Here is a 14369-nt window from a genome sequence, read left to right on the forward strand (position 1 = left end):
AACTTGATTTTAAAGGGTAAATTCTGCCATGAGTTGACCTTTTCTCTGAAGTGACATCTTTTAAAACACAAAGCAAGAGCGCAACTGATCCGAAACAATTAAGGCGTTAGATTTTCTTCATGCTGACGATGTCACCAAAGACAGCACTAGCAGACGGCTATTTCTTCACCTTCAATTAAATACTGAACTATTTCCCTTGGAACCTCTGGGACTGTGTTCCTATTAGCTGGTAGAAGTTAGGGGAATGTGTGGAGAGTCTCTGTAGTTTTTTTGCGATTGAAGTTTATTGCCTTGAATAATACTCATTAATCAAGACAGGGGAGTCAAACAGTAATTTGTGGGCTCCCATCCTGAGCACATAGGCCAGGCTCTGGCAAGCTAGTAGAATTGCTGTTTTTCAAGGATCTGTCTGTGGAATGGCCGGTTTACCTCTAAGCCTATGTGGCTAACACTGAGTGAAATAAATGACAGGGATGTCATAACCTGTCAAATGCTGCAATTAAATGTTAAATGTTACAATTGCAGAACAGCAGGTATAGCTCAGTTCCATACAGGATTAAAGGTGCTTGCGAACATCAATACCATTATTTTTTTCTTTTGCATGAGAAAACTGGGTTCATGAATTCACAGTTTTTTTTTTTATTTTCAGGGTCACACAATACTGTACCAGTTCTGCATGGCATCTAAGGTCTGTCTGCTCTCTCCACTGTGTTGCTACAATGGTTCTCTGCCAAGCCTCCCATTGTCACTTCACTCCCCTGCTTGGAAACCTCCTGTGGCCCCCATTGTTTCTAGTGTCTGAGCCATGAGCAGTGATCAGCTGGCAGAAGCCCAGGGCACTGTCAGAGACCAGGTACCTGCAATGAGGAGTAAATGGTCAGCTCTGACAGCAGCAATAGATGTCACATGACAGCCAGGCAGAGAATCTGGGTTCAGCTCCCAATGGCCTTTCTTTAACAAGCTGTTTTGACACTGTATGACTCTTCTCCAGTCTACACCTAGACTTCCTCGGGGTGTGAAGCGACTGAAGATCTAACTGCTGTCAATGGTCTCTCCAACTTGGCGGTGCCATGACTTATATCTTTCTCCAGAGCTGCTGATTGAGATTTAGCAGCTGCGCCATGCCTATTCCTCTGAGCGCTTTCTGCACGTTCCCTCCTTCCAGACACGGAATGAATGAGAGGCTGTGCTATTCCAATTTGAACGCAGTAATTTTCCACTTCAGGAAGAAATAGACATGTGAGAAGATTGAAACCCCACCAAATCCTCCACTGATTGCACTTATTTCTTCCAAACCTTGACCACTCAGAACAAACTGCATTCGGCTCATTTTTCCCCTAGCCTCTTCTCTCTTCTACAATTCTCTTCTTCCCCATAACTTAATCTGTTATTGCTGCCATCTTTCCCTTTCTCTTGCCAGCCTTCTCTCCCCCTCCCCTCTTTCCTCTCCTCTCAGTCTTCTTTCATATTCATATTCTAGTGACCAACTTTGTCCTGTCTACCAACACCAGGCCTATTCTGCACACCGAAAAAGCAGTCAAGCAAGAGTTTTCCTTAGAGTTTGAACCTGTCCAGACTGATGGGAGACAGAATAGGTAGTCTCAGAGGCAATTTTTTTCCCAGAGCAAAGAAGGGAGCTTGCCTTGAAGAAACGACCTTGGGCTTTGCCCTCTCTCTACCTTAACTGGGTCTTTAGCCACACTGCTCTGTTCATCCAAAGAGAATGGCAAGTGTAATTCTGTAGCTATATATTTGACTGGAATATTTATGACCTGTCATGGAATTCCCTATTGAAGGAAGAAGGAAGGAGAAGGAGGAAGAAAAAAGAAGAAGAAGAAAAGGAAGAAGAGGATCAAGAAGGAGAAGGAGGAGGAGGAAAGAAGAAGAAGAGAGAAAGAGAGACGAAAGAAAGAAAGAAAGGAAGAAAGAAAGAAAGAAAGAAAGAAAGAAAGAAAGAAAGAAAGAAAGAAAGAAAGAAAGAAAGGACCAGTCTTATTTTGTGTCAAGAATAGTTAGAAAACCGAAGCTTAAGAAGGCAGGTCTGTAGGCACTGAACTCCGCAGAGATTATCCATCATCCAAAGTCTATAGCTTTCGGGATCCCCAAGCCTCTGCAACTGCCACCCTTTTGAACCTTTAGCAAAAAGCTTTTCCCTGCAGGGAGAGATGAAAGAGAAAAGGGGGCAAAGCAAGGAAATACAAAGGAAGAAGGAGACAGAGGGGGGCAATAGAGCAGGAGAGAGTGGATGGTAGAAAAAATAAAGCAGCAGCTCTGGTTCCACTGTCTTCCCAGAAGATGCTCGCACACAGGACACATGGCAGGCCAGTCAGCCCAAGTCCCAGGGTACAGCTTTCATTAAATGCAATTTCCTTTCTCCGGACCTCACATTTGCAGCAGCCCTAGTTATGGTATGGGATATTTCATCTGTGTGTGACCCTTTGCTCCTGGCACCCTACTTACAGCCAAGTGTTTATGCCAGTTAACCTCCCCCGTGCCCCTGCCTCCCATGGCCTTATGCTTTTCCAACAAGAAAAATACAAACTCACCAATTTGTTTTCTCATTACCCAGAGGACAGACATGAAGTGGGGGAAGGCCTTTTATCTTGCTGCACCTGCAAACCCCCTCATTACTCAGCACCGAACAAACATTTGCTAAGAGTTAATACATCCAGTTCTTAGCTTTCTTTGTGTAGGGAATGTCCTAGCGTCCTGGGCAATCTCTCATTAGGAAAAAGAAACAGAACACACTCATATTTTATTCATGGTCTCAGAATCCCAGGGACAAATTTCTAGGAACTTACAGACACGGAGAAACCCAAGACAAAAAGGCTCCTATCTTCTTACTTCAAATGCTACCTTCCGACTCCCAGTGCCTTTGAGAAGACACGGGGGTCCTCTCTCAGAATGGTCCCAGCATCATCGCCATGTCATTCAGCCCAGGTGAGCACTAACAGTTTGCCTTGTGGCTTTTCACCAGGTCCCACAATTAAAAGAGACCCAGGTTTGTTGAAGCATTGCCCGGGATACATCCAATGGGTCACATGCTAATGTTGTCATCCATTACAAACACCCTCTCAAGATTGCTTCTGCTTCCTTTCCCGCCTTGCCTGGACAGAGGTGCCTCACCAAAAAGGCACATTAGAGGCATCAGCATAGCTACTCCAGCAAGTTTTAATTTACCAGCGATTCCTATGTCTGCTGGTTTAGAAAGGCTTCAGTGATTTATTGGACCTGAGCAGAGCTCTCATCCATTATAGTTTGTCTTAACTTAATCAAAGGTATCTTCCCCGCTTTGGAACACCTCACCTACAGTCTCCACGGCCACGGTGATAAATGTTGCTGCTTGCATCTTTTTCTGATTACGGTGAAGGAAGCTTTGCAAGCAACTTAATACATTGTGTTAATGCCATGGCTTGGGCATGGAGAGGTTGGGGCTGGGCTGTGTGGGGATCCAGAAGATGATTGCATTGGGGTTTTGACTGAGCAACGGGATTGATGGTTGGAAGCGTAGCTGAATTGACGGGGATTTCGAGGGCATTTAAGAGATCAAGCAAAGAAAGTGAGCGGAGACTTTTCCACCTCTTTATCTTCAGCAATATGCATTATCACTCTCTACTCATCTACAACACACACACACACGTGCACACACATACATGAACACATGCACACACCACACTCTACAGAAAGTTTGGACAGTGTTCACTATAAATCCGCCATAACTAGTAAACAGGAAGGTAACAAGGATCTACCTGTGTGCATAAAAGAAGGAAATCACAGAAACTAGGTTTTAATTTTTGAAACAAAAATTGCAGTCGGAGAGCAACCTTGAAATAGCCAATTGTTTCTTTTTCCTATGGGGTAGAAGACTCTCCCTTTGATTTTTATTTATTTATTTATTTATTTATTTATTTATTTATTTATTTTTGGTTTTTCGAGACAGGGTTTCTCTGTAGCTTTGGAGCCTGTCCTGGAACTAGCTCTTGTAGACCAGGCTGGTCTCGAACTCACAGAGATCCGCCTGCCTCTGCCTCCCGAGTGCTGGGATTAAAGGCGTGCGCCACCACCGCCCGGCTTCTCCCTTTGATTTTTGAACAGTGTGTGGTAACTGTGCAGAAATTTCTAGACTTTTCCTGTGAACTTCTCTTAATAGAAAATTCTTTATAATGGATAATCATGAGTTTAAGAGTGTAGTTTCACCCACACCATCTAAATCCTCTTCCTTTTTAAATTCTATGGTCCTGCACAGACTTACATCCCACTGTGGTTTGGATAAGCGTCCCCCAGAGCCCTAGATTTGTGATGCTCTCGAGAGGTAGTGGAACCTGTGGGAAGCATGGCTTTGAGGAATGAAGTCATATCCCTGGAAACATCTTTAGGAAGGGATTACGAAGACCAGAGCTTCTCATCTCTGCTTCCTGGATGCTAGGAAGTGAACAAGCTTCTGATACCTCACTATGATGTACCGGGTACAGCAGATTCGAAGTGATGGAGCCAAGCATGCATGACTGAAATTTTCTGAAAGTTTAAAGCAAAATAGGTCCTTCTTCCTTGGAGGTTGCTTATCTCAGTTATTCTGTCACAGGGATGGAAAACTGGCTATCCCACAATTCTGGCAATTAACCCAGTGTCTCAATCTAAACAAATCAAAATCCCAGAAGAACTTAGACAAGAATGAGGACACTAAGAGAGACATACATGGATCTAATCTACATGGGAAGTAGAAAAAGACAAGCTCTCCTGAGTAAACTGGGAGCATGGGGACCCTTGTGGGAGAGCGTTGGAGGGGGAAAGGAGAGGCAGGGAGGGGAGCAGAGAAAAATGTAGAGATCAATAATAATCAATAAAAAAAGAAAAAAGCATCACTAGATGTGATGGTAATCCAGTTTATTCGTGATTCTAAAGAGAACCCTTTTTACTTTACATAGTCAAGCATATGTGAAACCTACTTCCAAGGGTGAACTCAAACTGATAAATTCTCCCACTGAGTCTTCATTTCTGAATTGTAGCCCTGTCGAGGAAGAGCCTTTTTGAAACAGCTGTCAGTCCCTTCTCCACCAGCCCTGTAACATTTAGCACAGCCCAGAAGGAGAATCTGTAGTTTGTAGTGAATATAGTTTATTCTATTGAATAACTCAGAACAAGATTTTCCCTTGTAGCACACTATTTGTAAGGAATTATGCAAGAAGGTGTCGTAGGACACTGAAGGACAAGCTTAGATCTGCGGTTAGCCAAAGACGTCTCGAGTAAATGTCTCCTACTGCCTGTTTCTGTAGAACACACACACTATGACTGTTCTGAAGGGTTTTTTTTTTTAAAGGGATACAAACAGCAGTTAAAGAAGAATATGCATGAGAAATGTATGTAATCCACAAACCTAAACAATGTCCTGAATAGTTAAAATATTTTGGACAAAAACTTTTGAGTCCTGATGTTATGGGAGAGCAAACCCTTGGGAGTTTTTTGTTTGTTTGTTTGTTTGTTTGTTTTTTTTTTTGTAAAAAGCAATATGATCAGGTCTCATGAAACGGGACCGGAACCACAGCTTTTCCAGGGGCAAAGCCAGGAGAGTCACAAGTTCAAGGCCTATCTGGACACTGTAGTAAGATGCTGTCTCAAAGTAAAAAGTGGAAGAGGAGTGGAGATTTAGCTCACTGGTTGGTCTACTTTGCTTTCTGTTGCTCAGATCAAAACTAACTAAAAACTTGGGAGGAAAGGGTTTATCTCATCATATAAGGTACAGTTCATCTTTAAAAGAAGCCGGGACAGGAACTCAAGCAGGAACCTGGAGGTAGGAAATGAAACAGAGACCAAAACGGAGTATTGCTTACAAACGTGCTGACTCTATGTCTTGTTTTTTTCTACAACCCAAGACCACCTGCCCAGAAGAGGAATCAACCTCAAGGGACTGGGCCCTTCTGCAATCAAGCTCGAATCAAGAAAATACCTGACAGGCTTGCTTACAGGCCAAACTGAAGGCAGTTTACTCTCTATTGAGGCTCCTCTCCTCCCAATAACTCTAACTTAGGTCAAGTCAATAAGAAACTAATCAATGTAATGGCAGAGTACTTGTCTCTCGTGTGCAAGGTTGTGGGTTCAGTTCTCAGCAACCAAGACACACAAAATGAAGATAAATTTTGTTGTTTTGGTACCACTGCCCTACAAACAAAAAAAAGGAGTAAAACCTCACTCCTTTTAAACAAACATTCTACAGCTGGGTTCCAAGGCCAGCCAAATGTTAACTTTTACCTGTGCCAATCAGAAAACAAACTGGGGAAAGGAAGAACTTTACTACAATAGACCTGATATAAAATAAGACGTTGGTGAAAACAAGCGAGAAAATGAATGTGTCACATTTCCTCCGAGTATGGAAATTACCAGGAAATAAAAGAATACACTCAAAATTCAGGATGTTTCAAGGGAGCAGCATCATTTTATGCCTTTCTGTGATTTTTATGAATGAATATTTATTTTGATTGTAAATTTAAAGAAGACTTGAGTAGGGAGTAAAATTTTAGGTTGATTGAGAACGTTACTCCTTTATACTTTATAATCTATTATGCACACAATTCTTAGAGGAAAGCCAACTATCTTTTTATCTTGTTCTACATCACATTTTCTGTTTGTTCTTTGTGCTCTGTAATGTCATGAAATTCAATGTAGAGGAGTTAGTTTTGTTATTTTTTTGACAGCTCTTTATTGTGCATTCTATGAATTTATGTGGGATTTTCTTTTCTTTCTTAGTAAGAAATTCCAACCATTTTAATAAATTTAATGTCACCCTTTTGTCCCCCTTATTGGAACTCATCCTATGGCTCTCGCCTCTTTCAAAGGTTCTGCTTTATCATTCTTTGGCAACCTGGAAATTTTCCCCAAATCAACCTTCTAGTTACTGATTCTCTTATGAGCTGGATTTCATGTTTATATTAGTTTTCCTCTAGATTTTGATTTGAGAATTCTGCTTGAGTCTCTTTCAAACCTTCCCCATTAATTCCCATATTGTTCTTTGTTCGGTTATTTTTAGTATGTTTATTTTATTGTCTCAGGTTATAGTCCATTATTTATAGGAGCCACATGGTATTAGCCACGAGGAAAGATTATAAAGCTTATACAGTGGAAAACAATAATGGGAACAGAGGAAACACAGTATGCTGTCTGGAAGCAGCTGATCATTCATAGATCCGATGATTATTAAAAAAATATAATAAACACAAGATAGGATACAAAGAATATTGACTTAAATTTTTACAAGACTGTGGTTTATACTGTAGATAATGAGAAACCCTGGAATGCTCAGGATGGTGACCTAGTGGAAAGAATACTTTCGGAATTATTTATTGATGGCTAATTCCAAGATAAAACATCAGCATTTGTCTCTAACGCAAGTGTTTTAAGTACATGGAAAGAAATAAAATTTGTGAGATAAGTCATTTTGTACCAGTACACAAATCTAAGGGGAAAGCACCGCACAGAAACAAGACACATATAATTGAAAGAGATAAGAAGACGGCCTGGGAAGATGTAGCGACTCGGATGTGTAATGGAGAGATTTTATATCAAGGCAGGAGCGTTTGGAATAACAGGGAAATAATACCGGCATGATCTTTAGTCTCCTGAACAAATCTTTGCCAAAGCGCAAGGCAGTTCACAATGGAAAGATGACTCTAAATTGAAAGCTCAGGCAGTGTGGGCCCACAAACACTACTGTAAGATCATTAGATATATTAGGATTGTGTCATGCCACATGGAAAGCATCCCATACACATGTAACTTATCGTTCTGTTGTCATTTTACCTCGTATGGAAGAAGCGCATGCCAATAAAGATGGCATAGACAGAATAAGAGGAGGCATATAGGTTTCTTGTCAGGCTACAGCCTACTACCCTTCTTACTGCTGTAGAGGTGTTGTGAATCAAATTTTAAAAGGGATTATGATGGACTTCATAGATTACAACACACGGTTAATCAATTGCTCACATTTAGAGTCTTCCTAGCATAAGACTTGGAATAAGTTTAAGAGGTGGGACCCATGGCTCAGAAGCTGTTACTGTAGTGGACCAGAGTTCCGTTCCCAAGACCCATATCAGGTGGCTCATGACCACTTTTAACTCCAACCTCATGGAATCTGATGCCTTCTTCTGGCCTTCATGGGTACATATGCTCTTGCACACACCCACAGACACTCAAAAATAAAATAGTTTTTATTTAAGCAAGAAGACCCTTTTGCCTGCTCATGGGACTCTGTTCGTCCTATTGGATTGCCTTGTTCAGCCTTGATATGAGGGCTTTTGCCTTGCCTTACTGTGTTTTGTGTTGTTGTGTTTGGCTGTTGTCTGCTGGAGGCCTGATCTTTTCTGAAGGGAAACAGAGAGGGAGTGGATCTGGGGGAGAAGAGAGGCTAGGGGCAGCTGGGCATAGTAGAGGGAAGGGTAAACTGTGGTCAGGAGGTATATCAGGAGATAATATGTATCAGGAGAGGAGAATCTATTTTCAATTTTAAAAAAACGAACAAATTTCTACATTCAAAGTAGCCATTGTCAACCCTGTTGCAGCCAACTCTTGCTTTTCCTTCTTATCAGTAAGTCTATGAATGTCCAAAACATGGATAGTTAGTTATAGTTTAGATTGATTTATTGATTGAGTAGTAATTGGATAGTACATGGAAAACCCATGCTGGGTCTACTGATTGATACACAATTATTAGAGTTTTTTTTTTTTTTTATCTCCAGGAAGAGCATGGAAACTTTCTACAACCGTGAGGACCCAATAACCATGCAATACCGTGGTTAGTAAAACAGAATTCTGACTGAATCTGAAGGGCCCAAACACTGGAATGCTTTCATATTAAGGATAAAAATAATTTAATCAAAGCAGGAGAAATGAACTTAAATATATTTCTTAGTCTGCCAAATGCTAAGAAATGATAAAAAGGAGAATATTGCTATTTGCTCAACTTCTGTGGTTGGAAGTGAAAAAGGTGTATGGCGAGTGCCAGCTTCTATTTTCTGTTCTATCACCTTGCACTGAGCACATATTACTTCTCATAAAAGATTCATTTTCGCAGCCTGCAGCTCTCTCTGAGTCCGCTGCTGCCTATTCTGTGACGGGCAGGCAACGCTCACCCTGACTTTTCTCAACCTCGACAGAAAACGCGAGCCTCAAGTAGGAAATGCTGAAGTGAATCGCCGTGGCCACCGTACAGCTGGGCAGAGATTTGGGAAGTTCCTTGCAGCTTACGAACAAGGAAAACTATTAATTTCTGAGCCTCCGTATTAACCTGGCAACTGTATACACCTAGCAGGTGTTGGCCAGGAAGCTGTGTTTCCTCAGAATTAATGACATGCCATTATTGTAGCAATTTTTCTAAGTCCCTAGAGTGTCTGTAATTAAGAAGTTTAACTGTACTTAAAATGATATAAAGTGCCATTAGTCCCATGCTAAATCATTGCAGATTACTGATTTATTCACCAGTGAAATCATCCAGGTAATTTTCTCTGCCTGAGTAATGGAGGGTTTCACACATGAGCACTTCTACTGGATAAAGCTTTGGGTTTTCTATGCAGTTAAAAAAAATAGTAGGGCAGGGGCAGAGGCTAGGGCTGGGGCTCACGGGCAGAGCGCTTGACCGGCCTGTGCAAAGATCCACATTTCATCCCTTGCTGTGCAAGAAAACAGCAGATTCTTTAGAAGTCGCACATCGCCATAGTATGAAACGTCTGTCCACTGCCCTCCATCAAAATGAATTTGGACGAGTTAGTAGTGGCTATCAACTTTCAAGTCTTCCTTTCTATACTTATGGACCAGTGAAAATCTTTGTTCAAATGCAATAGTAGTTGAACACCCTGAATGGCTTTGACTAAAGAAGAAGTTCAGCAGACCCTGCCCGACCTCCTTCCTGCCCGTTCTCCACACTTTTAGAATCTCCTCAACCTTTAGGTCCTTCTCATCTTACTACTTTATTTCTAAATAATAATCCTAGCCTGGGTGTTTAGCTCATTATCAGACTTGTGTTCTCAGTACCCTTCTCCTAATAACATTCAAAGGAGAAATTTTTTAATAATTGGGGAAAATATTTGGATGAAATTTATCTTAAGTATATGGCAGACTCTGTTCTTTTAAAGTAGAAATATTTAAGAACAAAGTACTGAGAATTAACATAGTGTTCTCATTTTCCATCTGGTTGGACAGACTTAAAGAGTTCAAACAAAAATAATTATTGCTTTTCCTGATCTTGTGTTCAGTGCATCACTCCGCTGCATTCAATTGCTCTGAGTGTGGCTTTTGTAAGGAATATGTGAATACAGGGGCAAATCTTACTCTATGTCCAGCATTGGGAGTGGATTTGTTCCAGGTTCTGTTGGTGTGGTAAGAGATACGGTGTTAAATTCAGTTATACCGAAATCTACCGTACCATATAAAGGGAGTGATAGAATTTGACTTCAGACACCTGCAATGTGCGCCTTCAGTTCTCACCACTCTTTGATATTGACAAGACATTCAGATTTTCAAATTTCGCCCTCTCTGCTAATGTTTATTCCTCTGACACCTTCATGCTTCACAACGCGCTGCCTAAATCCCATAAGTCTTTTTTATCTGCGGGAAGCAACTACTGTTGTATTTCCATGCAAATCTGCCGTTTTGACTTGGTGTGCAAAATCATCTCATTGTCTTCAGTTGAAATGGATAACTTCGCATTGGTGTAATATTCTACATCGAGACTAATTCTTCCAGCCTGTTAATAATGCTCCGTTGTCTTCCCGCTTCCATCGCGGCTAACATGAAGTCAGCTGTAGTCCTGAAGTGGCTACCTTAAATTTAAAGAACCTTTCACATTATTAAGAATTTCTGGGTTTAGCCATAGGTAGTTTTCTTCCATTTGCCTGATTTGAAATGCTTAAAACTTGTTGACCCTGGGTTGAAGAATGTCATCAGTTTAGAAAACGTCCTGTTTCTACTCTGGATGCTTTACGTGAGGTCACAGCAGAACAAAACCATATTTGTATTTTATTAAACATACATGTGAAGACAACGGCAATGTTGAGAAAGAAAGGGCAGTTGGAAGTGAAAAGATCAATTAGAGGTCCAAGAAGCTGACAATCAAGATCTCAGGAGCCAAGGGCTTGATTTTTTTTTTTTTTTTTGGTGGCTATTTATTCTATTCTATGCATGGAAACCTACCTGTATATTAATTAGGCATATGCCAGAAAAAAGAAATCTGCTTCTCTATGGTTTTGGCAGCCATTGGCATATTTGTCAGGGCTAGAGTGGTAGATGTGACTGCTTTCCGAGATACTTCTTTGGGCATTTAAAGGCGGGTGGTGCATTCCTCTATAGTTCAGCTCCACTAGGATTTCCACTCTCTGCAGAGCGCAGCTCTCACTCAATGTAAACTCCAAGTCCATATCCTACTATTCTGTGTAGAACTCAATTTTACCACAGCAAACATTAACATGACCCCTCCTGGGCAGCTATACCAGCTCTTCCCTTGGCTTTTCCCAGCTGCAAAGGAGTCATCCTTGATTCTGCCGTTGGCCGACCATCATCTGAAATGAACGTAGACGATGATGCCTTGTTGACTGTCACCTCATTTGCCCCTCTCATCCTCTTTCCCCTCCCTTAGCGAGCATCCTGCTCTCCCTTAGGCTGCTAATTCGAGCTCTTCACTTTCAACTCTCCTTTCTCAAAACTGTCAGTGTTTCCTCTTGCACATTTCATAAAATACAAATTCATTAGCCCAGTCTTAGAGGTAATCCATATTATGCTCTGGCTCTATGGAATTTGTCTTGTACCAGATACTAGCAGTCAAAATACATAATTAAATTTTAATCTCTAATCTAATTTTATATAAAACATATCCTCTAGAACTGTATTGTCAAACACAGTAGACACCAGTCAATCATGTATAACTTCTGAAAACTTGGAGATTAGTACAATCTAAAATGCACTACAAATGTAAAATACTGAATTTTGAAAATGTACTATATGAAAATAATGAATTATATGGCAGTAGTTTTACATTGCTTATGCATTGAAATTATCATACTTTGTTATATTAAGTTAAATTAAGAATTATATATATTTTCTTAATTTATAATGTAGATTTTGGGGAATTTTATATATAAATATATAAAAATATGTAAATATATAATTTTAAAATTATATGCATGGTTTGAGTTTGTGGCTCATGTTCTATTCCTATTGAAGAATTCTGCTTTAGTGTGACAATACATGGGTAGACAAAGAGTTTCTGTAAAATGAATATGATTAGAGAGTTGGATTTGCTTTTGTTTTTGGAAAAATTATTTTTGACTTTTGATTGTCTACAACAAAAATATAAAGCTTAAAGATGCCCCTGATTCTCTCTAAGCTAACTCTACAGGAAGCCTTCCTTGGAAATTGCAATGCAAATACTTTTTTCCTCAGTGGATTTATTCTATCTCTGAGGGTTCTGAAGCTTACTACGTAGAGGAGAGCCAACCAGAGTATACTTCAAGACTTGTGAGATACCTATGTCACATGAACTAGTTTCTGTGTGGAGACCGGAATCAATGGGTTATAAAATCTGCACTGGAATCGGCAATAGACGATACCTGTGGCGCTAAGCAAGTGCTTCCTCTTAGTGAGGTAATTTGCCTATTACCACACTGAAGTCTGGATCCTTCGCTCTCCATCATCCCTTCTGCAAGGTCTTGTGCCTCAGTGCTACTCAGCAGGCTACATAACAAATATGGAAAACCTGAGATGCATTTCCGCAACGAAACCTTCCAAGGTAAATTCGGGGAGCTTGGTGTGACAATTACTCCATTAGATTCCTCCAAGTTCTACCAGATAGGTGCTATTGTTACCCCTATTTTGATGAAGATGAAGCATACGTATGCTCTGAGGCCTTAAAAAGTTCACATGACCTTTGGCTACTACCAAAGTACAGCCAAAATACAACCCAACCAGAAGGGTGCACAGAAAAATGTGCTCTTTCAAAACTAGAGGTCAATGGATGGATGTGAACATGCAAAGTCTAGCTGGGACTAAACAGAAGTGCACACTTGAATCGTTGCAGGAGCCTTATATTTTATGATTTTCTCACCATACAGAGAAATATCTGTAAATACTAGCAAACTAAGTTATGTGCCCTCCACCGTGCAAGGACCTCAACAAAGAATCAGTGTCTGACATGTGGCAGACACTAGCAACGTTGAGTATGTGACTGAATTCACAAATGTCTAAGTAATTGGTTTACAAGGTTCTTACTTAGAGAAACTCATAGTTATTGGGCAGTAGTGGTGCACTCCTTTAATCCCAGCACTCAGGAAGCAGAGGCAGCTGGATCTCAGTAAGTTCGAGGTCAACTTGGTCTACAGAGTGAGTTCCAGGACAGCCAGGACTATACAGAATAACCTTGTCTTGAGAAACAACAAATAAACAACCAACAACAGCAATAAAGAAATTCACAGTATGGTGGCAAAAAAAATTAAAGAAAACAACAATAACAGCTTAAGCTGAGATGTGTTACAAAGCAGCTAAATTCAGAGGGGAGGATGGACATAAGAACATAAAATGCCCCTCAAGAAAGACCCTTTATGGAGGAGAAAGGTCATAGACTCTAATCTCTTGCCTAGAAAGATTTCCCACTGAATCATGACCCGAATACCTTTATTTCAGCTGTCCAGTATCCAGGAGTATGCCCATTTTTTTGCTTTGGCCTGTTTTTTTTATTTTGCTTTTGTTTTTGTTGTTGTTGTTTTAATTAGCATTGCCAGCAGGCAACTCATGTTATCTTTCAGACTGGAATTCCATCCATGTAGGAGCCCACAAAAGCCAACATATTGTCCTCTACCCCACGTCCCTCTTCCTACCTTGTTCAGTCTGTTGCAAAGTCCTACCTAATATCGCTCCTTGCTGGCTTTCTAATGTCTCCTGTTGTCTGCATCTCTGTAGCCACCACTGTAGTCGGGCTTCTGATAAATTTTCTCATAGGTGACAGTGTCAACCTCCTAATGGGTCTCCCTGTCCACATCTTATCTTCTGCTTCCACTGCAGCTGGAGAGAGCTTCCTGAGGAGCAAGACTGATCAGTGCTCCCTTGCTCTGAATCTTAAGGGGCTCTGTATTGCACACACATAATACATAATACCTTTGATGGGCCATTCAGGTGTCTTCTGTGTTCCTTCTTTTACACTTGTGCCTGTGAAGGACTGACTTGATTACATATCTTGAATCTCGTAATAGTGGATGATGTGCCCAAACTTACCACTGCTACCGTTCTCATGCTGAAGATCCTATATTCCTCCTTTGCCCTTCTTCGCTGGATTTCCTTCTAGTCAACCCTCCAATCTCAGCCTAGCTGTGACGTTTTTGACATCTGGGGATCAAATC

This window comes from Arvicola amphibius, chromosome 17, assembly GCF_903992535.2.
Source record: "Arvicola amphibius chromosome 17, mArvAmp1.2, whole genome shotgun sequence".
NCBI classification, from domain to species: Eukaryota; Metazoa; Chordata; class Mammalia; order Rodentia; family Cricetidae; genus Arvicola; species Arvicola amphibius.